General features: G+C 36.1%; 1 long non-coding RNA gene across 2 annotated transcripts; it reads left to right on the top strand.

Moving 5' to 3' along the window:
* Window positions 1-2,055: 2,055 nt before the first annotated feature.
* Window positions 2,056-25,393, top strand: LOC103794799 (uncharacterized). 2 transcript variants are annotated; one of them, XR_004728354.3, is made up of 6 exons: window positions 2,056-2,164; window positions 4,210-4,328; window positions 8,878-8,978; window positions 19,447-19,886; window positions 20,934-21,085; window positions 25,299-25,393. It is a non-coding gene; the product is annotated as an uncharacterized LOC103794799 (long non-coding RNA). The 2 variants fall into 2 exon arrangements; XR_004728355.3 differs by lacking the exon at window positions 19,447-19,886.
* Window positions 25,394-26,814: the final 1,421 nt, after the last annotated feature.

Below are 26,814 nucleotides of genomic sequence, written 5' to 3'. Positions count from 1 at the left end.
TTAAAAGACACTTTGAGAGCTTGCCCTAAAGTTAGCAGCAATAAAATATATGCTAGTCTGCATATAGTTTTAGTTTTCATTCCCTTCAAACTGTTTTCAAAGCTTCTCAAAGCTTTCACTGATATTTTCTTTGCATTGTTTGATTGTTATGGCTATACAGTCTACCTGAGGAGAATTGTGATATTGGTTTGGGACAGAACTCTCCTTTTTTTGGAAAGTGCAGATAAACAGTATGGCCTCTGCATTCTCTGCTGTTGATGAAACCTTGCATCTCGCACTTTCTTTTCTTCCTACCATTATCAACAGTCCTTCTGCAAAAAAGAGGTAGAGTTTCCTTATCTTTCCAATCTAATGCTTCTAAATAATGTCAATCGTGGTTTACCCATGATGTGAACCAGTCTAATTTTCTTTATAGATGTCAAATGTAAAGTTCATATGATTTATTGGTAACTTATGTGCTATTCCTTTCACAAATATTGCACAGCCTTTGCCAGAGGATGCTTCCTAGTCATAAACCTCAAATGGTGCAAAAGTGAAAACTGACTCTAAAAGCTCTTAAAACAGTACATGGATGAAATATACTAGATAATCTTTTTTGGTATGAGAGGAGTCAAGTGTAAATAAAGCAAAGCCTCCCTTCACTTATATACATGCATGCATGTGTGCATGCACTTATAAGTTTGTATATGGAACTTTTGTTGCAACCTAAGTCTCTGCAAATCAATTTTCTTATATCTTGTCAATAATGCCATGAACCAACTAATTGAAATCTCGTACTTTTGGAGTTGGGAACTTGCTTTTGGCTGAGTGGGTAGACATAAAGGAGTTACAGAATGCCTGAAAAGTCCATATGAAAGAAAAATCATAGGCAGATACAAACGCATATAACCTCAACTTAGGAAATAGTTGTAAAAAGAAGATAATAGCAGAAAAAACAAAAATTTTCTGTATAGTATTAAGAAATTTTTACCAGTAGCAAACTGCTTATCATGTGTATATATAGAGTGGCTGATTGAAAGTACAATCCTGAGGACCTAAAGTGCTTTCCATAAAACACAATTATTGTAAGCTATAGGTAACTGGTATAATCTAGAAAAGGCACATATCTCATCTTCCAACTTGAGATGACGTCAAGAAAAAGTTACCTACTGGTAGTTGAAACTTAATGTCTAATACTTAAAAGCAAAAGCTTTGGGGAAAAAATTCTAAGCCATATTAGAAATCTCCTAAGAGGGTAGTCAATAAAACTAAAGATTTAAAATTTTCGTTTGAGTAAAAGCAAAACAAAAAACCTCACATATAATCCTTAGTTCTTATAAAATATGAAATGTTTATTTTTCTCTGTATTATATAATATTTACTATAACAAGCATTTGTTGAGTTAAAATTAACATGCATTGAACCTTAGTTTCTTAACACCTTGTGCACTTTCAGATATAGGATTTTTGTTTGTTTGTTTTTTGAGCCAGTTCAGCAGAAGGCTGGCAGTATTGCCAGGGTAGCTGTGCTGTGCTGAGAGGCCAAGTACATGTCGTAGAGAGTAAAAGAAACAATGGCTTGTAAGGTGGTCACATGCTTGATTCCAGCCTTTTTGTTAGTAAATAGGGCACCACCATGTCTCATATCAGAGAGGTCCATGATCCTTACTTCTGTTTTTCCCTTGGATCACATCTCACTGAGCCACCCTCAATGTTAAGTGGGCTGATACCCCTATAATCTAACTGTGTTCTGAGCTACTAATTGTCAAAAGCCAGTGGAATATCACTAACATTCCCCAGAATTCAATTCTACTGCAAAGACATAATATAGGCTATTTCTACCATGTAACATGGACTTTCAGTGAAAATATTTGCTAAAATGAACATAAAGCAGATTCCTTACCTCATATATTTTGTGTAGGTGAGTTTTGAGCAGTATTTTAAAGAGAAAATACACACACACGATATAACCATCCATTTTTCCATCAGTAGATAGGTTGTTTCCATATCTTGATTATAGTGAATAATGCTGCCATGAACTTTCGATAATTGCCTTTTAATTTTTTTTCTTTTGCCATAGGTTATTAAGATATGGAATTACCTGCAGTGATATAGAACATCCATAACTGCCTCAAACAAAAAACAGTTAATGAAATATGTTTCATCTTAATGCTACTTCACGATAGGTAGGGAATGAATTTATCACCCTATATTAGTATAATACTAGCAAATCAGTTTTAAAGAGCACTGATTTGTATAAAGACTTTCAAAGGATTAAAACTTTAAAATAAACACATCAATCCACAAAGTCGATGACTTGATGTATTTAGAATGATGTTAAAAGTTCTTAATTGTAATTCTTTCCTTTGTTCTTAGAAATACATGTTATTAATTTGTATGTGCTTTACTTAGCTCTTTAAATGAAAAGTGTTGCTTCTGAATTTGTGGACAAATCTGCTTTTGCTTTACCTAAAAGAATACCACACTGGTAAAAAAGAGTTCTTTCTTTTAAAGTAGTGTAACATGGTGTTTTAATGTACATACACATTGTTCAGTAATTCCCACAGTCAAGCTAATGAACATGCCTATCTACTTAAGATATGCTCTCTTAGCTTCTCTGAATTTCAAGCATATAGTATATTTTAAAAATCTATTGTCACCACGCTGAACATTAGGTCTCCAAAATTCAGTCATCCTGCCTAATCGAAATTTTTATCCTTTGACCAAAGTCTTCCCATTTCCTCAACCTCCAACCTCTGGTAATTATCATTCTCTTCTCTCTGTCTCAGTTCAACTTCCTTAGAGTCTACCCATAAGTGAGATTATGTAGCATCTGTCTTTCTGTGTCTGGCTTATTTCACTAAGTATAATGTCTTTCAGTTTCACTCATACTGTCCAAAATGAGAGGACCTTCTTTTCTTTTTAAGACTTATTAATATTCCATTGTATACACACACACAAACACACCCATGATATATCCACCCATTTATCCATCAATAGATAGGTTGTTTCCATATCTTGGTTATAGTGAATAATGCTGCCATGAACTTTTGATAATAGCCTTTTAAATTTTTTTTTTATTTTGCCGTGGGTTATTGGGGTACAGGTGGTATTTGGTTACATGAGTAAGTTCTTTAGTAGTGCTTTGTGAGATTTTGCTGCACCCATCACTCGAGAAGTATATGCTGCACCCTATTTGTAGTCTTTTATTCCTTGCCCACTCCCACCCTTCCTCCCAAGTCCCCAAAGTCTGCTGTATCATTCTTATGCCTTTGTGTCCTCATAGCTAAGCTCCCACATGTCAGTGAGAATATACAGTGTTGGGTTTTCCATTTCTGAGTTACTTCACTTAGAATAGTAGTCTCCAATCTCATTCAGGTTGCTGCAAATGCCATCAATTTGTTCCTTTTTATGGCTAATATTCCATCTCATACACACACACACATACACACACACACACACACACCACACTTTATCCACTCGATTGATGGGCAATTGTGCGATTGTGTGAAGTAAATATAAAGTGATAACTTTTACCTAAAAAAATGGGCAAAGAACCTTAATAGGTAGTTTTCCAAGGAGAACATGCATACAAATGGCCAATAGGTATATAAAAAGGTACTCAGCATCATTTATCATCAGAGAAATGCAAATCAAAACCACCATGAGATATCACTTCACATCAATTAAGATAACTTTTTCCCAATGACTATTATCTTTGGATAAAAGGCTGTTATCTTTGGATAAAAGAACATGTCTAATTTCCACATACTTGTTAATTTTCCATTATTTCTCCTGTCACTGATTTCTATTTTTATGCTATCATAGTTGGAAAAAATATGTACTTTTAGTCTACTTAAATTTATTAAGACTTGTTTTATGGCCTAATACAGAATCCATTGTAGATGATATTCTGTTTTATGCTTGAGAAGAATGTATTCTGCTGTTGTGGAATGGAATGTTCTGTATATATTTTTTGAGACAGTTCAGGTCCAATGTCTCCTTATTGATTTTCTGTCTGGATAATCTATCCATTGATCACAGTAATCTATCCATTGAAGCCTCTTACTGTTGCTATATTGCTGTTTATCTCTCCATTTTCATCTGTTAGTATTAACTTTACATATTTGGGTGCTCTGCTATTAGTTGCATAAATATATATAATTTTTATATCTGTGATAAATTGACCCCTTTGTCATTATATAATTACCTTCTTTTTCTTTTTTTACAGTGTTGACTCACACTCTCCTTTGTCCTATATAATTATAGCTGCCCCTGCTTTCTTTTGGTTTCCACATGCATGGAACATCATTTTTCAGCCTTCAGTCCATGTGTATCCTTAAAGCCGAAGTAAGTCTGATATAGTTGGGTCTTATATATTTTTTCTTTAATCTATTAAGCCACTCTATGTTTTATTAACTGGATAATTTCATTCATTTACATTTAAGGTAATTATTTTTAGATAAATACTTACTATTGTCATTTTGTTAATTATTTTCTTGTTGTTTTGTCTTTGTTCCTTTCTCCTCTTATTTTCTGCTTTTGTGATTTGATAATTTTCTTTAACGGTATGGTTTGATTTCTTTATCTTTGGTTTATCTGCTGTAGCTTTTTGCTTGTGATTACTGTGAGGCTTACATATAATATCTTATAATTTTAACAATCTATCTTAAGCTAATATCTTAATTTTGATTATATATAAAAACTCTGTGTACTTACTCTCTTTCACCTTTTTTATGTTTCCAGTGACACAATTTACATAGTTTTATATTGTGTATTATTATTGTAGCCATAGTTGTTCTAATACTTTTGTCTTTTAACCTTTATACTAGAGCTATAAGTGATATACATACCACCAGTACAGTATTACATATTCTGAATTTGACTCTTTAGGTACTTTTACCAATAAGTTTTATACTTTCATATTACTTTATTTTACTAAGAAGCATCCATCTTTTCAGCTTGAAGTAATCCCCTCAGCATTTCTTGTAAGGCAAATCTAGTAATAATGAACCCTGTCAGCTTTTCTTGTCTGAGAAAGTTTTGCTTTCTCCATTACTGAACAGCTATACCAGGCAAAGTATTTTTGGTTGGCAGTTTTTTCTTTCAGTACTTCAAAAATATTATAACACCTCCTGGCCTGCAAAGTTTCTGCTGAGAAATCTGGTAGCCAGTATGGTGTTTCCATTTTTTGTGACAAACCAATTTTCTCTTACACATTTAAGATTTTCTTTGTCATTGATTTTTGCTAGTTTGGTTATAAAATGTCTCGGTGAAGTCTTCTTTTGGCTGGACCTGATTGAAGAGCTTTGATCTTCACGTATCTAGATGGTTGTATCTTTCAGTAGATTTAGGGAGTTTTCAGCTGTTATTTCTTTAAATAAACTTTTACCCTTTATCTTTTCTTCTGAAATTCCTGCAGTGTAAAAGTTAGCTCTCCTTATTGTGTCCCATGTATCCCACAGGCATTTTACATCCCTTTTTCACTGTTCATTTTCTCTCTTCTGACTACATATTTTCAAATGTCTCTCTTCGGTTTACAGATTCTTTCTTTCATTTGATCAAGTCTACTGTTGACACTCTCCATTGCCTTTTTCATTTTATTCATTTGTATTCTTCAGTTTCAGTGTTTCTGTTTGCTGTTTTATCCCCATCTCTACATTGAATTTTTCATTTTGTTCATTTTTTTTTATGTTTTTAATGTGTATAACAGTGTTTCCTTGTAACTTAATAAGCTACTTTAGAACAATTATTTTGAATTCTTTGTCAGGCATTCAAACTGACAAATTAGTTTTGCTTTACCTAAAAAACATCACAGAGTACAACAAATGATATATTCATTGTATTAGAATAGGCATAGGTTTCCAACTACTTTTTATTTCATTATATTTGTGAGTCTGACTTCTAATATTTACATATTTATTTTTCTTCCCTCTTATATCTTGTTGCTGACATTATTTGACCTGTGTTTCAGACATTAATTATATAAAAATATATGAATTTGGTTTTATACTCTTACGTAAGAACAATACTTCTGTTTAACTTCAGCTGAAAAACTTTGAATAGCACTCGGTAACCAACAGAGAGCAAGATTAATTTCAATATGACACTGCAGAGAGTTCTACCCTGTTGTAGGAAGTGTTGTTTTTGGAACAATGTTGGATGCCCTTTACTATTATACTGTCTCCTGACAGAAATTAATAGTAAAGGTCTTCCAAAGTAATTTATCAACTACTTTTTAAATTCACACTCTTACAAGCTGTATATCCTCAGTTGAGGGAATATTTTGTTTATGATTTTGCATCAAACTGTTAATGAAAGGCAAATTCTGACCAGAGTAAGCTCTCAGGAGTAACTGATCTTGGTGACTTTGACTTTGGTTAGACTCACTGAAGGCTGGTCCTGAAAGAAGCTAAAGGGACCAGCAGCAGGGCTCTGAGTGATCCCACAATTTATGTAAACACAGATGTAGCAGGCAGAGGTGTGCAGCCCAGCAAAGAGCCTGGGCCAAAGTCAGAGCAATTAGCACATTTTGAAGTAAAGTGCCCATGCAGGACTCAGAAAGTGACCAAGCAGGTGTGTGTGTGTGTGTGTGTGTGTGTGTGTGTTTATTTCAAAAAAGCATCAAGGTAGGCTTAAAATTTTATAACGTATCATAATAATGGGATGGATTATGTACTATTTATATCTCATAAAAATATACAGTTATAACTTTATATAGATCTTTATTGTGTATTTTTAACATAAAGGCAAAATGTCCATTTAAAAATGTACTTTCAGCTACTATTAAACATAGATTGAATATTATTAATGTAAATCCTACCAAAAACATGTATTAAAAGAATATTTAAAATGTACTACACACTAAAGCAAATCATTAATAATACAGGAAATTATAAGTGGGGAGGGTTGGATGATAATGTATGGAAACTGTATGTTCTACCAAGTTTTTCTGGGAATGTAAAATTCCTCAGCAAACTCCAAAGTATATTAATTTTAAAAATATTTTTAAAAACAAAGTAAATTTAAAGCCGTAATTCATGATGGGATAAAATAACTCCCCCCACTGTCTACTTTCAAAAAGAAGATTAAAAGTGCTTTGTATGTATTCATAATGAGAACAAATGGATATAACTGATAGAGATGCTTCCCTAAAAATAAATGAGCTGAAGTGTACATACTATCTTTTGTTACAAATTAAGAATTTATTCTTCCAGAGTTTCTGTGTAGAAAAGGGCAAACAAAATTAATATGTGTGTATTGATGTGTATATATCTCTTCTCTATGTGGAGATGGCAGAGGGGAATTTCATAGCAGTATTTTCTAGTGATAGATAAATAAGATCCCTTTCCTTAAAAAGCTTTGGAAATGATAAAGATATTTAAATGTGACTTAAAACTTCTTCAACTTACTAATGTAAATAAGTATTAATACATACAAAATCAGGCTTTATTTTATGTTGTGTGGGTATGGATATGTGTGTTTTCCAAAGTCCAGTGCTAGAGAAAGAGAAAGAGAGAAAACAAAAGTGTGATATCCAAGTGAGAACTATTAAAGAGTATTTTCCAGTAGTAAGCTTTATTTCCAGTCATTTATCATGTGCCACATCCTTCCTTGGAATATGACTTCTGATTCTGCTTTGTCTGAGAAACAACAGCAAGTTGAGGAGAAAGAGCTGATGTTTAAACAAAAAGAAGTTGAAACCTTGACAAAGAAAAATGTTCTTTCTAATTCTGTCAGTAGATTCACAGGATCAGAATTTATGGAGGCCTGAAGTTCCTGGCTCTCCCTGACATAACTTGCATTATTTGATCTAACCACAGTACCCCAAAGCTGAAAAAAATCCGTCAGGTAGAATTCACATGTATTTTTTCCTTCAATGAAATTCATTGTAGAGTAGCATATGTTTAAGGGAATGTGTGAGTTTTATTGCAGGTCAGAAAGGCTACAGTACTAATCCGTGATTCACAAAGAAAACAGAGCATGGAAAGACCAGTGCAAGACTGCTGGGTTGGAGGTTGGAAGGTTCCAATATGTAAACCATATTCCAGTCTGATATGTGTGTAACAATAGGGTAATAAAAATGAAAACACTCCATGTGGCTAAAAGACAGTCTTCATTTTAGAACCCTTAGTGTTTTATTTAGAGGTTGTTTGTCAGATTCAAGCAAGGCCAGAATGATTTTAAGTAATGGTGCTTTGTGAAGTACATAAACCATTTGTGAACTCAAGGGGAATGTTAAATAAATTTCACTTGCCAAGAAGTTAATCAGTCCACCATAGATCCTTATGCAATGCAATTTATTGAACACCTGCCATATTAGAAGAGCTATAACCAGCCAGGTGGTAAACCAAAATGGCAACACTGCCCTCAAGGTGCTTATAATCAGAAAAAAGTAGAAAGAATGGCAACTAAAATTTACAAAGGCCCCCCATTTTACAATATTTTGCATGCATTTACAAAAGATGCTTGAAGCATAATAACTTACATGTAACACAGTCACCATCAATCAAAAAACATGTATTTATATACATGATCAGTCATAGGCATTCGTGTGTGCACATGAGTGAGAGTGTGTGAACATGGAGAAGCGGGGCACTTGCCTTTAGCTGGACTAGCTTTAGAAAGGAGTGGAACTTGAAACACATTTCTGAAGGATTGGTAGGAAGCAAGGAAGAAGGTTTGTAATTAGGAGACAGAATTCTGAATGATGTGTTTGGAAAATAAGTACTATGTCAAATTGTAGTAATCAAGTAATGGAGTAATTAACTGTTACCTTTCCAATTCAAAGTATCAATTTATTTTTAAAATAATTGGGAATAGTTAGAAGGATTTGAGCAGAGAAGTGATTGCAAATAAAAATTTTCTTGAAGAAGTCTCTTCTGTCTTCTATTTGTAGGACAAATGATTAAAAAGAAGCAGGCCAGTCTCACAGCTTGAAGGTATGAGGAGGACTGATCTTTCTAACCACATTGTACAGTTCTGGACATGTCCCAAGAGGTAGGCTCAGTTTTTCTTAAAATCAACTTTATTAAGGTATAATTTGTATGTAATAAAGTGTTTCTGTTTTAGATACACAGTTTATTTGTTTTAGCATTATTGAGGTATAATTATCAAAATAATATATATTTCATGTGTACAGTGCTATAACTGGTTATAAGTATACACTGCGAAATGATTACCATCAAGTTAATTAGAACATCCATCACCTCACAGTTACCATTTTTTGAGAACACTTAAGATCTACTCTTAGAACATTTCAAATATGTAATAAAGCTTTAGTTATTCAAGGCCTCTCTGCCTGTTACTTCATTAAGAAAAATAGTACTACAACTAATGATTATTATAAAAATTATAAAATAATAGAAATAAATATGGCATATAGTACTCAAATGACTAAGCTTAATATGAATCTAAAATATAAATAAAATTAGTTATTATAGTATATTAATACATAGCCTCAAAAATAAAATAGTCTAAAAATAAATATTTAGTTTTACAATAAGAATATTCTGAGAAAATTAACAAAATCTTAATCAGCGAAAACCATGTATTTATGTTATCATCCCACATTCAGAAAAAAAACTTTTTTTATATGATTCAGTTTATGCCCTATTAGAATAAATCTATAGTTCATCCGAGGGATTTTTAAAAGTGTGTTTTCCTAAAGTCATTTTATTGCTGAGAAAATCCACAAGGCTGTGAACAAAATCATTTTGTATAAAGTGTTCAGTGTTTCTCTTCAACCAGGTAAATGGACATATTAATGCAATCTCAGTCTTCTAGTCTGATTTATCTAATGTAGAACATTGTTTTAACTAATTTTAATCTGATGGGTCTTTGGGCTTAAGGATCTGGGTTATTTTACATATATATTTATGGTTGTGATATATAAATAAACAAGGACAGTTATTTGTATGGCCATTCCATTGTAGTACCAACTTCCATGCCAGGCAGTTTCTTCTTTAAAATTTAGCTTCCTGGCTGGGAGCAGTGGCTCACACCTGAAATCCCAGCACTGTGGGAGGCTGAGGTGGGCGGATCACAAGGTCAGGAGATCAAGACTATCCTGGCCAACATGGTAAAACTCTGTCTCTACTAAAAATACAAAAATTAGCTGGGCGTGGTAGTGAGCACCTGTAGACCCAGCTACTTGGGAGGCTGAGGCAGGAGAATCACTTGAACTAAGGAGTTGGAGGTTGCAGTGAGCCAAGATCATGCCACTACATTCCAGCCTGGTGAAAGAGTGAGACTCCATCCCCCCAAAAAAATTTAGTTTCCCTTCTTATCTGTTCTGGATCTTTGGCAGAGTTAACCTACCTTCAAGAGTTGCTATATTTAATGAGGTTAAGAAAGGAGACTACGCAGAGCAAATACTTACCAAATAACTTACCCCTTCCTTTTCTTTTCCTTCTTGATTTGTAGTTACATCAGTCCAAGCATGAGTAGACTCAAATCCAAAATAACTAACGATGATAAAAACATTTGCTTGCATTTACCTAATCCTGCACAGTTTGCAAATGCTTCCAGGTTTATTATGTTATGTGGTACAGACAGAGCAGCTGTTTCTTTTACCATTACACAAATTATTCTGAATTTAGAGCAGTTTGGTTAGAGACTATACATAACAGAATTAATAAATGTTATGGTTAGACTGAACCCTCTATGTCTCCAGTCTCTCTACCATTCCATACTGCTCTTGGCAGAGGCAGGGCCTTGGGGAGTGCAACACAAGTAGATAAATGAAGGCCAATTCATGCTAGGGGGTCAGTTTGAAGCCTTGAGATAAGCCAATGCTCATTTTTATATGTCAAGATACATACCAAGTTTTCAATATACATTTTTTTAATGCAGGCACTTGAAATAGAATTAGAAGTAGAGCCATGTGTAGGCAAACAGCAAATATTAGGTGTTTGAGAAAATATTGAATTTAATTTTGGTAGAAAATAGCAAGTTTCTAAATCCTTTTAAGAGGTTAGAACATGGGAGGACTCAAGATGGCGCTGTGAGAACAACCCAGGATTGGAGCTCTCGTTGAATCCGCAGAGAGGTGAGTCGGAGCTGCATTTCCAGACTGATCTTTGGTGCCCACAGAACGGGGAAATTTTCAAGTATAAGGAGACGCGGGATGCCAGGCAGTACCTCTGCCTGGGGAAGCCGGCAGCCAGGGTGGCAGCGGCCAGCCCTACCCAGCGCTCCCCACAGGGCGCGCTTGTCCAGGTGCCCTGTTGAACTGGCAACCTGAGACTTGAAGAGGGCTGGACTTGAGACTGAACGAGACATGGACAGTGGGCCAGCCCAGGGGATTGCAGGGACAGAGCGTTTGGGGTAGCCCAGTGGGACGAACAAAACCGCGATTTCAAACGATCCCTGTGCAGACGGTCCGAGACGCTCTGTGGGGGAGGGGCGTCCACTATTACTGAGGCAACCCACCCCAACTGAGATACACGCCCACTGCTGACGCAGCCTGCCATTGCCGAAGCAACCCGCTACAACAGAGAGACTCCGCCGCAGGGTGTGGCGGAGACCACAGCAGAACAGCAGAGCCTGCAGCAACAGGGCGAATCACACAACAGCAGGGCAGAGCCTCGGCAGGCAAACAGTGGCTAGTCTGCCTCCTAGCTGGGCAGGACACTTCAACGGACATCCAAATATAAAGCCCGAACCCCCCAACACAGAGCATTTGAGAAAAAAAGGGTTTTTTAAATGAGCTCTGTTGCAGCAGAATCAAACATAGCAGCCTAACAGCCCTGAATGAACAACAGAGCTCACAGCTCAGCAATTGAGCTCCTATAAAGTACAGACTGTCTCCTCAAGCAGCTCCCTGACCCCTCTATATCCAAAAGACTGACATTTGGCAGGCATCATCCTGGGACAAAATAGCAGAAAAAGAAACGGGTAGCATCCCTCACTGTGCCACAGCTGCTAGAGGTGCACCCCAGACAAGCAGGGCCTGGAGTGGACCTCAGCAGTCGTACAGCGAAGGGGCTAGACTGGTAGAAGGAAAACCAAGTAACAGAAATACTTCATCATCAACAATCTGGGCGTCCACTCAGAGACCCAATCGAAAAGTCAGCAACTACGCAGACGACAAGCAGATAAATCCACAAAGATGGGGAGAAACCAGCGAAAAAAGGAGGAAAATACCCGAAACCAGAACACCTCACCTCCTAGAAAGGACCAAAACTCCTCACCAGCAAGGGAACAAAGCTGGATGGAGAATGACTGTGACGAAATGACAGAATTAGACTTCAGAAGGTGGATAATGAGAAACTTTTGTGAGCTAAAAGAACATGTATTAAATCAATGCAAAGAAACTAAGGAACTTGAAAAAACATATGAGGAAATTATAACAAGAATGGATAACTTAGAGAGGAATATGAATGAATTAAAGGAGCTGAAAAATACAATACGAGAACTTCGTGAAGCATGCACAAGTTTCAATAGCCGAATTGACCAAGCAGAAGAAAGAATATCTGAAGTCGAAGACCAACTCAATGAAATAAAACGAGAAACCAAGATTAGAGAAAAAAGCGCAAAAAGGAATGAACAAAGTCTCCAAGAAATGTGGGACTATGTGAAAAGACCTAACCTACGTTTGATAGGTGTACCAGAAGGGGACGAAGAGAATGAATCCAAGCTGGAAAATACTCTTCAGGACATCATCCAGGAAAATTTCCCCCATCTAGCAAGACAGGCCAACACTCAAATGCAGGAAATACAGAGAACACCACAAAGATATTCCACAAGAAGAACAACCCCAAGGCACAGAATCGTCAGATTCAATATGGTTGAAATAAAGGAGAAAATACTAAGGGCAGCCAGAGAGAAAGGTCGTGTCACCCACAAAGGGAGCCCATCAGACTCAAAGCAGATCTCTCCGCAGAAACACTACAGACCAGAAGAGAGTGGGGGCCAATATTCAACATTCTTAAAGAAAAGAACTTTCAACCCAGAATTTCATATCCAGCCAAACTGAGCTTCAGAAGTGAAGGAAAAATAAAATCCTTTCTGAACAAGCAAGTACTCAGAGATTTTGTCACCACCAGGCCTGCTTTACAAGAGCTCTTGAAAGAGGCACTACACATAGAAAGGAACAACCAGTACCAGCCATTCCAAAATCACACTAAATGCTAAAGAGCATCAACATAATGAAGAATCTATAACAACTAACAGGCAAAACAGCCACTTAGCATCAAAGTGGCAGTATCAAATTCACACATAACAATATTAACCCTAAATGTAAATGGACTAAATGCACCAATCAAAAGACACAGACTGGCAAATTGGATAAAAGTTCAAAACCCATCAGTGTGCTGTATCCAGGAAACCCATCTCACATGCAAGGATACACAAAGGCTCAAAATAAAGGGATGGAGGAAGATTTACCAAGCAAATGGAGAGCAAAAAAAAGCAGGAGTTGCAATTCTCATCTCTGATAAAATAGACTTTAAAGCAACAAAGATCAAAAGAGACAAAGAAGGCCATTACATAATGGTAAAAGGATTGATACAACAAGAAGAGCTAACGATCCTGAACATATATGGACCCAATGTAGGAGCACCCAGATACATAAGGCAAGTTCTTAATGACTTACAAAGAGACTTAGACTCCCACACAATAATAGTGGGAGACTTTAACGCTCCACTGTCAATATTAGACAGATCAACCAGACAGAATATCAACAAGGATATCCAGGGCTTGAACTCAGACCTGGAGCAAGCAACCCTGATAGACATTTACTGAACTCTCCACCCCAAATCCACAGAATACACATTCTTCTCAGCACCACATCACACCTACTCTAAAATTGACCACATAATTGGAAGTAAAGCACTGTTCAACAAATGCAAAACAACTGAAATCATAACAAACAGCCTCTCAGACCATAGTGCTATCAAGTTAGAACTCAGAATGCAGAAACCAACCCAGAACTGCACAGCTTCATGGAAACTGAACAACTGGCTCTTGAATGTTGACTGGGTAAACAATGAAATGAAGACAGAAATAAAGAAGTTCTTCGAAACCAATGAGAATGAAGACACAACATGCCAGAACCTCTGGGACACATTTAAAGCAGTCTCTAGAGGAAAGTATATAGCAATAAGTGCCCATATTAGGTGAATGGAGAGATCCAAAATTGACACCCTATCGTCAAAATTGAAAGAGCTAGAGGAGCAAGATCAAAAAAACTCAAAACCCAGCAGAGGACAAGAAATAACTAAGATCAGAGCTGAACTGAAGGAGATTGAGACATGAAAAACCCTTCAAAAAATCAATAAATCCAACAGCTGGTTTTTTGAAAAGATCAACAAAATAGACAGACCACTAGCCAGATTGATTAAAAATAAAAGAGAGAACAACCAAATAGATGCAATAAAAAATGATAAAGGGGAAATCACCACAGATTCCACAGAAATTCAAACCATCATCAGAGAATATTACAAACAACTCTATGCACATAAACTAGTAAACCTGGAAGAAACGGATAAACTCCTGGAATCCTGTGTCCTCCCAAGCCTAAACCAGGAGGAAACTGAAACTATGAATAGACCAATAACAAGGTCAGAAGTCGAGGCAGCAATTAAGAGCCTACCACTCAAAAAAAGCCCAGGTCCAGACGGGTTCACAGCCGAATTCTACCAGACACACAAAGAGGAGCTAGTACCGTTCCTTCTGAAACTATTTCAAACAATCCAAAAAGAGGGAATCCTTCCCAAATCATTTTACGAGACCAACATCATTCTGATACCAAAACCTGGCAGAGACCCAACAAGAAAAGAAAACTTCAGGCCAATATCCATGATGAACATAGATGCAAAAATCCTCAATAAAATATTGGCAAGCCGATTGCAACAGCAAATCAAAAAACTTATCCATCATGATCAAGTAGGATTCATCCCGGGGATGCAAGGCTGGTTCAACATACGCAAGTCTATCAATGTAATTCACCACATAAACAGAACCAAAAACAAAAACCACATGATTATGTCAATTGATGCAGAGAAAGCATTTGACAAAATTCAACAGCCCTTTATGCTAAAAACCCTCAATAAACTCGGTATCGATGGAACGTATCTCAAAGTAATAAAAGCTATTTATGACAAACCAACAGCCAATATCATACTGAATGGGCAAAAACTGGAAGCATTCCCTTTGAAATCTGGCACTAGACAAGGATGCCCTCTTTCACCACTCCTATTCAATATAGGACTGGAAGTTCTAGCCAGAGCAATCAGGCAAGAAAAAGAAATAAAGGGTATTCAAATAGGAAAGGTGTAAGCCAAATTGTCTCTATTTGCAGACGACATGATAGTATACCTAGAAGACCCCATTGCCTCAGCCCAAAAACTCCTTAAACTGATAAGCAACTTCAGCAAAGTCTCAGGATATAAAATCAGTGTGCAAAAATCACAAGCATTCGTCTACACCAATAACAGACTTAAAGAAAGCCAAATCAAGAATGAACTGCCATTCACAATTGCTACAAAAAGAATAAAATACCTTGGAATACAACTCACAAGGAATGTATGGGACCTCTTCAAGGAGAACTACAAACCACTGCTCAACGAAATCAGAGAGGACACAAACAGATGGAGAAACATTCCATGTTCATGGTTAGGAAGAATTAATATCGTGAAAATGGCTAAACTGCCCAAAGTAATTTACAGAATCAACGCTATCCCCATCAAGCTACCATTGACTTTCTTCACAGAACTGGAAAAAAACACCATGAACTTCATATGGAACCAAAAGAGAGCCCGCATAGCCAAGTCAATTCTAAGCAAGAAGAACACAGCGGGGGGCATTACACTACCGGATTTCAAACTATACTACAAGGCTACAGTAATCAAAACAGCATGGTACTGGTACCAAAACAGAGATATAGACCAATGGAACAAAACAGAGACACCGGAGGCAACACAACATATCTACAACCATACAATCTTTGATAAACCTGACAAATACAAGCAATGGGGAAATGATTCCCTGTTTAACAAATGGTGTTGGGAAATCTGGCTAGCCATGTGCAGAAAGCAGAAACTGGACCCCTTCCTGACACCTCACACTAAAATTAACTCCAGATGGATTAAAGACTTAAACATAAGACCTGGCATGATATAAACCCTAGAAGGAAATCTAGGCAAAACTATCCAGGACATAGGAGTAGGCAAGGACTTCATGAACAAAACACCAATAGCAATGGCAACAAAAGCCAAAATAGACAAATGGGACCTAATGAAACTCCACAGCTTCTGCAAGTCAAAAGAAACAGTCACTAGAGTGGATTGGCAACCAACAGAATGGGAAAAAATTTTTGCAGTCTACCCATCTGACAAAGGGCTGATATCCAGAATTTACAAAGAACTCAAACAGATTTATAGGAAAAAAACAAGCCCATTCAAAAGTGGGCAAAGGATATGAACAGACACTTTACGAAAGAAGGCATATATGAAGCCAACAATCATATGAAAAAATGCTCATTGTCACTGGTCATCAGAGAGATGCAAATCAAAACCACATTGAGATACCATCTCACGCCAGTTAGAATGGCGATCATTAAAAAATCTGGAGACAACAGATGCTGGAGAGGATGTGGAGAAAAAGGAACACTTTTACACTGTTGGTGGGAGTGTAAATTAGTTCAACCATTGTGGAAGACAGTGTGGCGATTCCTCAAGGCCTTAGAAATAGAAATTCCATTTGACCCAGCCATCCCATTACTGGGTATATATCCAAAAGACTATAAATCGTTCTACTATAAGGGCACATGCACACGAATGTTCATTGCAGCACTGTTTACAATAGCAAAGGAATCAACCCAAATGCCCATTGATAATAGACTGGATTGGAAAAATGTGGCACATATACACCATAGAATATTATGCAGCAATCAGAAATGATGAGTTTGTGTCGTTTGTAGGGACATGGATGAATCTGGCGAACATCATCCTCAGCAAACTGACACAAGAACAGAAAATGAAACACCGCATATTCTCACTCATAGGTGGGTGATGAAAAATGAGAACACATGGACACAGAAAGGGGAGTACTAAACACTGGGGTCTATTTGGGGGAAAAGGGGAGGGCCAGTGGGATGGGGAGGTGGGGAGGGATAGCCTGGGGAGAAAGGCCAAATGTGGGTGAAGGGGAGAATGAAAGCAAAGCACACTGCCATGTGTCTACCTATGCAACTGTCTTGCATGCTCTGCTCATGTACCCCAAAACCTAAAATCCAATAAAAAATTAACAAAAAAAGAGGTTAGAACACATTTCTATTAATTAACACAGAGCTTTCAATACTTTGTGTTTAGGGCATATTGTCTAAATGTATTTGGTTTATTTGTTGATTTGGAATATATTCACATTTTTCCAATTTTAAAAATATAAGAGTAGATACAGCAGAAAGTTTATCTCCCAGATCTCTCATCCTGAACACAGTTACCCTCCTGTATTAACCATGGTTCAACAAAGAAGCAGTAGGAGTTACGAGTATATATTTACATGCCTGCCTGCCTATCTATCTCTCTATCTGTCTATCTATCTGTCTAATCTATCTATGTATCTGTGTATCTATGTATCTATCTGTCTGTCTGTCTATCTATCTATCTATCTATCTATCTATCTATCTATCTGTCTGTCTGTCTGTCTGTCTGTCTGTCTGTCTGTCTGTCTGTCCGTCCATCTGTCTGTCTGTCTGTCTGTCTGTCTGTCTATCTGCCTACGTGATTGTGGGGTCTGCCTAAGTAAGTCCAAAATCTGCAGGGCAGCCATTCAGGAAGAGTGAGATTATGGGCAGTCTCAAACCCACAGGTGCAGGCTGGAGCTATTAGGCTGTACAGCAAGGTAGTCAGGAAAGGAAGATTCCAAGCTGGAGGGAACTCCACAGTCTCAGGTAGAGGCTGTTGTCCACAGGCAGAAGATCTCTTTTCCTCAGAAAATATCTCTCCTGCATTTTTGCCTTCCAGTGAATTCAGTCAGGCCCTTGCAGAATATCCAGGATAACCTCTCTTACTTAAAATTAACCGATTAGGAGTTTTATTTACATCCTCAAAATACCTTTCCTGCAACATCTAGTTGAGTGCTTGATTGAACAACTGGAGACCTTACATAGCTTATCCAAGTTGACACATCAACAAAACCAACATACCTTCCTAAAATCTAATAATGTTATCAGTGTCTTATGTAGTTTTTTGGGGGGTCAAAAGGGGTCTCTAATTATCAGAGATTATAAAACATGGTAACATTATTTCTTCTAGTATTTATACAGCTTAATTTACCACATTCAACTCTTTGGTCCATTTGAAATTTACATTTGTATAAGATATGAGGTATGCAACCAAAAATATTTTGTCCTAAATGGCTATTTATCTTTCTCAACACAATTTCTTAAATAATCCATTTTTTCCTTTAGTGATTGAATTGCAACCTTTGGGATGCAATTTCCTAAATGTATTTGGGTTAATTCCTGGACATTCTGTTCTTTTCATATTATCTGTTTATTTCTTCCTGTATTATTATCTCACTCGTCTAACTATTATTGCTTTTGAATATGTTTTAAAATATGGTAGTACTAGGGTCTCCCAGCATTTATTTTATTTTAATCCTTTGTTTTTATTTTTCCATACATATGCCAAAAGCAGTTTGTCTAGTAGGAAGCAGAAACATCTTCCTAATATTTCATAGAAGTAACATTAAATGTATTGGTTACTTTAAATTTTTTTGGTTTTCCTTTTATAAAATTTTGTTTTTTCCAGTCTCCCTTACATAATTTAGTAGTATCTTAAAGTTTGCCTTCTACAGATCTTGTACATTTCTTGTAAGCTTATCACTAGACAAGTTTTAAAATATTTTTATTGTTTCAGTTACTCATTGTTGTGAAAAAGGAATTTTTTCCATTTTATCTTCTAATATGTTGTGTGTCTTTTTGAAAGATACAGATTTCATACTGTCCTTGCCAATTTACTGAATTCTCTAGAACTTCAATCTCTTAAATAATCAATGTATGCAAGCATACCAGTGTAGCTAATTCTATATTTGATCTTGTATATCTAATTTTTGTGCTTCTAATTATTTTCCTAGTTGAACTCTAATGCTGATACTTCTAATACAGTGTTAAATGATTGGGAGCCAGTAGGCATCTTTGTCTTAATTTTTACTTTATTGAGGATCTTCTTGGTATTTCTGTATTAAGCCTGAAATACAGGGGTGTTTGTGTGTATATGTATACGTATGCACAGGTATAGACACACACTTGCAAACTTACAGGAAATTATTAAAGATTATTTATTTTACCAAATCTTTTTTTAGCATTTTTACAATTGTGTGATTTTTCTCTTTGGATCTACTTGTATGTTGAATTATATTAATAGATCTTTTAACGTGGAAACATTTTACTTTTTGGAAATAAACATCCTTGACGTCTTTCAATATATGTTGCATTTTGTTTTGTTTTTTCCTGAATTAGTCATTTTCAAGAGAACTGATGGTGTAGTTCTACCCTGAAGGTTGGCATTCTTGGAACCCTGGAAGAATTGATGTTTTAGCTCAATTCCAACCACAGGAAAAAAGAAAGCTGATGTCCCAGTTTGAAGATCATTGGGCACGAGGAATTCTTTCTTACTCAGAGAAGTTCCAGCTTTTTGTTCTATTCAATCCTTCAACTGATTGGATGAAGCTCATTCACATTAGGAAGGACAACTGCTTTATGTAGTTAATTTTATCCAAAAATGCCCTCACAGAAACAACCAGATGTTTGACCAAAGGTCTGAGTTCCCCATGACCCAGTCCAGCTGACACATAAAAGTGACCACGACGAGCCAAGAGTTTTTGCTGTTTTCATGTTGATTTTTCATGACAAGAGGAGAAGCTGTGTGAATGCTCCTTTTGTTTTTTCTCTTTTTCTTAGTGAGTTTCCAACCTCTTTTCTAAACACGTAGTGATCTAGCTAGACTTTGAAAAGTATAGGTTTAAAGGGATGGCAAATTATTAGCTTGTCCTGAGAACCCATGGATCTTGGTCTGGCCCTGTTCCTAAGGTTTGTGCATGAGGCTATCTGCAGCTTGAAGAAGTGAAAGCTCCCTTTCCTTCCAGAGAGAGCTACCCTATGTGGGAACCTGAGGTTTTGTTCACATGACCTCATTGTGGAACTCAGCCTTAAAACAGTGGGTAGGGATTTCTGAGGCTACTTAATAGTATGGTAGTGCATGAAGTTTCTCCTTTTGGGGTGTGGTATGTAGAAGTTGTGGTGACATTTTTTGCTGATTTTATATGGTGAACCAACATGTGAGTCAATAAATGGATTTTTATAATTCACTTATGTATTTTCATAATAATAAGTGTCCAAAGGTCAGATTGAAGAAGCCACATCCTGCCTTTATAAAAACAAAATATCCGAGGAAGGATGTTACCAGTTGACATGTCATCTGTAGAGTATATTAAAGACTGGATTGTTTTGAACCTGAATGAAGAAAATGTCAAAGAATAGGCAAAAGAAACATTGGTGCTGGTCCAAAGGAAAATAATCTAAATTTAATGAAGTCTTAAGACTATATGCCTGTCATTAGTTTTTGTTATCCTTTTTATTTCTTCTTTTTTTTTTTAGATGGAGTCTGGCTTGGTCACCCAGGCCAGAGTGCAGTGGTGTGATCTTGGCTAACTGCAACCTCTGCCTCTAGGGTTCAAGCAATTCTCCTGCCTCAGCCTCCTGAGTATCTGGGATTACAGGCATATGCCACCATACCCAGCTAATTTTTGTATTTTTTTAGTAGAGACAGGGTTTCACCATGTCAGACAGGCTGGTCCTGAATTCCTGACCTCAGGTGATCTGCCCACCTCAGCCTCCCAAAGTGCTGGGATTATAGGCATGAGCCACTGTGCTTTTAGGAAGAGCAATGTATAAGATCCTATTGGAAAATTCAAGAGAAATATTAAATAAAATCTCTATGTCTGCAGAACTTACAGTTCAATGTGATTAAAGGACAAAGGATGAATGTGTGAAGACTGAAAAGACAAGTTCTGGCTATTCCATCGAGGGCCTCATTTGTGAAGCTAAGGCATGTGAACCTTCCCTCTGGTGTTAAGGACCCATCAAGATCGTTAAACAAGTAAGTGACACGATTGGTGCATTTTGGGAAAATGTCACTGATAGTAATAAGGACAGATAAAGGCTATTAAAATAAATTTTAAAAGTCCTAAACATTGAAAAGATTCTGGGGGCACCTTTTATACAATTTAAAATAATATACAAAGCATACACAAATGTTGACATTAAAATAACACATAATTTATATAACTGCTTTCCAGAGCTTCAAATTTCAAATTTCTATATACATTCATTGAACCTAAGCTTTTCTCATATTTTACCTTGTATTTGCTATACTGACACTTGAAGAATATGGTTTTCTTGCCCACCAGGTAGTCCAGCCAGGCATTCTATGAGAATCTGAACTAAGGCAATGACAGGGGAGATCCACGGACAGTGGAGAGAGTAGGAGGTGGAGTTTAGAGAACTTGGAGACTGAATGGCAGAGGACATCAGAGATATGAACGTTTCTAGCTTGGAATCATGGGCATATTCAAATAAAAACATTATAGGAGAAAGCAAATACTTGGAAGCATAAGCTAAGTCTAAAATATTAATTAATTCTTATTGCCTTACACAGAAGTGGTTTGCAAATAAGTTTTCTGGTAGTAGAATAGTGATTTTTCTAAATTTATATGGACTAGAGTAATTTTTTGAAAAGTAGAAATTTAAATAACTTCTAGAACCTAGCACAAACTTGAGATTCAGGGTAAAAATTTTACCTTTTTATTATCTAGAAGGTCTTTTGATGACCGAAGCCTGTCTAGTTGTTTGATAAAAACGTAGCATTCATTACCAAATTACATGCATTATAATTTTAGCCAATTGTCTATTATCGTTCAGGGCTATGAATGACTTCTATTTTTCCAGCCAAAGCCAATGATAAATGTGGGTAGATGACTAAAAAGTAATTGAAGAAAATAAACAGTTTCAGGGTCCTAAAGAACTTATACCTGCTACAGAATTCTGAAATCCTTTCCCTTTTTTGACAGTTGTTGCATTGACATCTACAAACGCACAAAATCTTTATGCAATCCTGTCCTTTGCTATGGTATATGAAAGCATGTAATCCATTATTTGTGTACTAGTGTTTTCATTCTTTGTGTACTAATACTTCTTTGGCCTGAAATTATAAAGGAAAATGCCAGCATTAAATAAAATAATTAAGTAATAATTATTCTTGCCTTATTGCTGATTATAGTATGCTTCGAAATGTTGTTAATGAATATTAGTGAAAGTAAAAGAAGATATTCATACTGTTTTAGGGTGAGTTCTGACATAGAAACGTAGCTTTTCTCTTCTCCTCCTTTCCCCTTTATCATCTGTTCTTTCTCCTCTCCCTTGGGTATTGCATACAAAGATAGAAAGGCAAAGGGAGTTTACTTCTTAGTTTCTTATAGTTGGCAATCTGGCTGTCTCCCGACATCGTCTTTCATTCTGCTTTGGGAAAATATCAGCATGAAGAGGGTGACCCTGTGCACTTGTTTTAGATGAAGGTAAACAGAAGAAGATATTACTTGCCTGAATGAAGTAGACTATCCCATGGAGGAGAATAATAGCTGTCTTCTAGTTTTTGTTTTTCTAAAAAGACCAGTGAAGACTTAAAAGGAGAAAGAACTGGAGAGGAGGGTGAAAGATGATTACCTTAAGGATTAGAGCTGTTACCCTGGTGAAGTCTGCAAATACTGTTTCTAAGCAATAGGCTGAATGTCTCTTAAGTGAAATGAATTACGACCAAGGGATTAGCAGTAAATCTTTACAAGAAAATATCTCTCAGTTAGTTATTCATTATGATAGTATGATTTCAATAAGAATAGATATTGTTTCAGTCATTAACCATGGTCACATAAATACTATTTTAGAAGATATGTAGAAATTCATCAGTTTTTGAAAAAGTTCAAATTTCTGGTTTCATCACAAATTCAGCTATGCTAGCTAAAATGAAACCATCAGATTGATTCTTTTAATGAAAAAAACTACATTTTTCCTGCCCTTTTAAGTGACTTTACAAATAGGAATATTTTAAGCATTTATGTAACATATACTAGATATAGGAGGTTTTATAGATGCTGCTTGTACAATGCTGTAATACTCTTGGCATTTTTTATTTTTAAAAAGTAATCAAAAACACATTGTGAGCTCAAGAAATAGTATATATGCTTCAGGTTAACATGGTAATGGCTCTGGCCTTTAACCCTGATGCAACTGTTCTATCCTAACAGCTCTTTGTGAAAGGACACCAAATACTGAAGAAATTGGAAAGGTTAACAAAGTTAGCGGACAAAATAAACTTGATACTGAGAGTGAACTTTCACATGCAGCAAAAAAATAAACAGTATTCTCTTAGGCTGTTCTTCAAAGGATGTTTAAGATGCCTATATGCTTCTTAGTGCTAAGTTCATCCTCTCTTTTGAGAAGAATTATTTATACAAAGGGTTACCGAATTCATAGTGAGTCAATGATTGCAAATTCATAAGAACTAATAATGTATGGGATCATTTGAAGACAATTGATGACTGGTCACCACTGGGGTGGCAATAATACCTAAGAACTTGAAATTTTTCCAAGTCATTTTCACGGCATCCAAATATAAAAGATATTCTCAACCTTCCTATGTAGACCTGAGTGAATTGTTTTCCTTCGTAATTTCCAGAATTTGGGTCCAAAATTTAACCTGAATTCTTGGCTGCTACAAAGTAATATGAAGCCTGACTTCTGTTACTGACACATTTTTAAAGTTCACAGCTTAGGCTGACTCTACAATGGGAATTACTATCAGATTACCTTTCTCTTGTAGAAATAGCAAAGAACTGTTACTATAAAGCTCTTTGTGTGATCAGCTAAACATAGTGTGGAAAAACCATTAAAAATACACTGAAAAGGTACAGGTATTTTTTTTTTTACTGGTTTCTGCATGTCATCTAAATAGTTTAGTTGGTATTTTCTAAAAGCCACACATCACCTTAAAGATGTAAAGATGGTTTCTCTCTACTGCACACAAGTGCCCCTTAAAAGAAACATCCCAAAACAAAACTCACCAAAGCAGTCTGAATGTACTGTAATGAGAAGTACAGGTTAGGGGATCTCTCCCTATCAAGGAAATAATGTTTACATGAAAGAAAAAGGAAAGGACAGGCAAGAATGGTCATATCTGGTTTTGCATTTAAAAATCCAATCCTTGATGAATTAAAAAAGTAAAATTTCAGGTGGTCTTATTTTTTAACTCTACAAAGTTCCAGTTGTTATACAACTCATCTTATTAATTTATTGTTGGATTCTGAAAAAGCTTCTCCATTTTGCCAGTCTTCCAAAGTATAGGTTGATGTGGCTAGCAGTCTTTCAGAAAACACCAGGATTAACCATGTATTTGCACACCTGCAAAGCTCATTTAATGACTGAAATTGCAAATGCTGCACAAGCAAAACAAAAAAATTTACATTGGAAGTTATTTTAGTGACCGCAGCTATATAACACTATTCATAAAACCAAACATGCATGTCTATATATTATGTATTTCAAAATGTAGTTCTGATTGATTGCTATCCCATGTCAAATATTTTTATTTGCTGGAAGAAATGACAAAAATCCTTAAGAAAAATGGGCAAATTTATAAGGAAAAACTTAAACAGCAAAAGCATTAAGAAAAAACTGTACTAACCTTGGGAGTCCTAAAGTCAAGGAACAAATGAAAGGCGACAAGAACAAAGAAGAACATCATGGCTGGTTATTTTTCTAAGGACTTGCATTCTGATGCATTACTGTGAGTACTTAGAGTACACAAATTAACATCCCTGGAAGTATTCTCTGCTCACTCACCTTTCAGATGTGTGCATTTTTTTTATTGTTAAGTTTTCCTCAGGAAATTCTCATTTTGATAATTTCTAGTTTTCTTGAAAATACTCATTTTGCATAAAATCATTTTAACTGAGGGCTGAGCTTTTACCCTGGCTTAGTATGGTGACCTAACTGAGGTTGAGAGGGATTATATATTCAGGATTGAAATTATAAGCAGAGCAATAGATATCATATAGAAATTCTACTCATGCTTTACTTCTAAAGTCCATAGCAGACATATCTAATTGATTAGGGAACTAGATATAGCTTGAGAATCTTCTTCAAGTCCTTGTTCAAGGCATCCACCATTAAGTTCTTGGTTCAAATGATGAAATCTATTTGGCATTTCACATTAGATTTATATTTCAAGCTTTAATATCTACTCTTTCTCTTTTCTTCAGTGGAGATGATCAAATTATTTACTGCTTCACTAGCATAAGAACCAGCCCTTGAGAAGACTATACAGAGGTACAGTGCAACTTTTTCTTCTAAAGGTATTGATCTATAATAAACATATTATGACTAAAAGAGACTTTAACAAAATTTCCCTAAAGGATTATAATATTTTATGTATGTATGTATGTATTTAGAGATAGGGAGTTGTTGTGTCATCCAGGCTAGAGTGCAGTGCAGTGGCACAGTTTTGGCTCACTGCAGCCTTGACCTCCCGGGCTCAAGCAATCCTCCCACCTTAGCCTCCCAAGTAGCTAGGACCACAGGTGCTTGCCACCATGCCCAGCTAATTTTTTTTTTTTTGTAGAGACAGGGTTTCCTTATGTTTCCCAGGTTGGTCTCGAACCCTAGACTCAAGTGTGCCTGCCTAAGCCTCCCAAAATGCTGGAATTACAGGCATGAGCCACCAGGCCAATAATCTATTTTATTTCTAAATCACCATTGCTCATTCTTTGTTCATTCTTACAAAAGGAGTTAACCATATTATTAAGTAAATCTACAGTGGAATTTTTAAAGAAGTTAAGTTTTGTTTGTGAAAGTGATTATACTCCATCCATCAATATCATTTTACTATGGGTACAGGAAAAGAAGAAATGACATTTTCTCTGAAATAGATAAGTTTGATGCTATGACTTTAAAATAAAAATTATCCTTAAAAACCTTAAAAATCACAGCTTGCTAGATGTTTGTAACTAATGCACTCACTGCTCTCTTTATATATATATTTTCAAAATGTAAAAAATTTGCTACTTTCAGCTTTATTTGAAAGTTATTTTCAACTCAGAAAACTTGCTGGTTTTGTAAATTTTCAGTATAAGAGAATGGGTACTAAGTTATAGTTAGAGGCTTTAAATAAGTGGAGATTCCCATTGCGAGTGGGCGTAAGGGCACATCTGCAAATTGTAGTCCAGATTCAACTCCAGTCTGTGTTTTCCTCAGTGTGACTCATTCAGTCATCACCCGGGCTGTGTGATTACTGACTTCCAAGTATGTGAAACACTCAAACAGTTGGGATTCCTTTTGGAGCATATACAAACAATTTAAATCTTCCAATTCAGATTATGTGGTTGGGCTTAAGACTGTTACGAAGGCAGGGGAAAAACCTGAAGGCTGTTTGTGGCTACAGGGTGTGGTGTTGTGGGATTAGTGGCAGAGATCTGTGGTGTTAATACAGGAAGAAAGATACTCAAGTTACATGCAGTGTAATATACCAAACTTGCAAATTCTCTCTCTCTCCCTTTCTGTCTTTCAGGAGTAGTTGCCAGCAACCTTGCTGCCAACTTAGCCCAAGGTAGGTAACTTTAGGTACACGAGAAAACCCATTTCTCTGCAGTTTTTTATCCTTATCAAACTCACCTAAAGTCAAAGGAAAAACTTCTGATTATAGGCATTTATTTCAATTCGTTCTATAGGAACTGCAGTCTCTGCTCATCTCTTCTTCCCAAAATTCTTGAAATCTTTAAA

Source organism: Callithrix jacchus, chromosome 11 (assembly GCF_049354715.1).
Source record: "Callithrix jacchus isolate 240 chromosome 11, calJac240_pri, whole genome shotgun sequence".
In the NCBI taxonomy this organism is placed as follows: Eukaryota; Metazoa; Chordata; class Mammalia; order Primates; family Cebidae; genus Callithrix; species Callithrix jacchus.
This window is presented reverse-complemented; position numbering and strand designations above follow the sequence as displayed.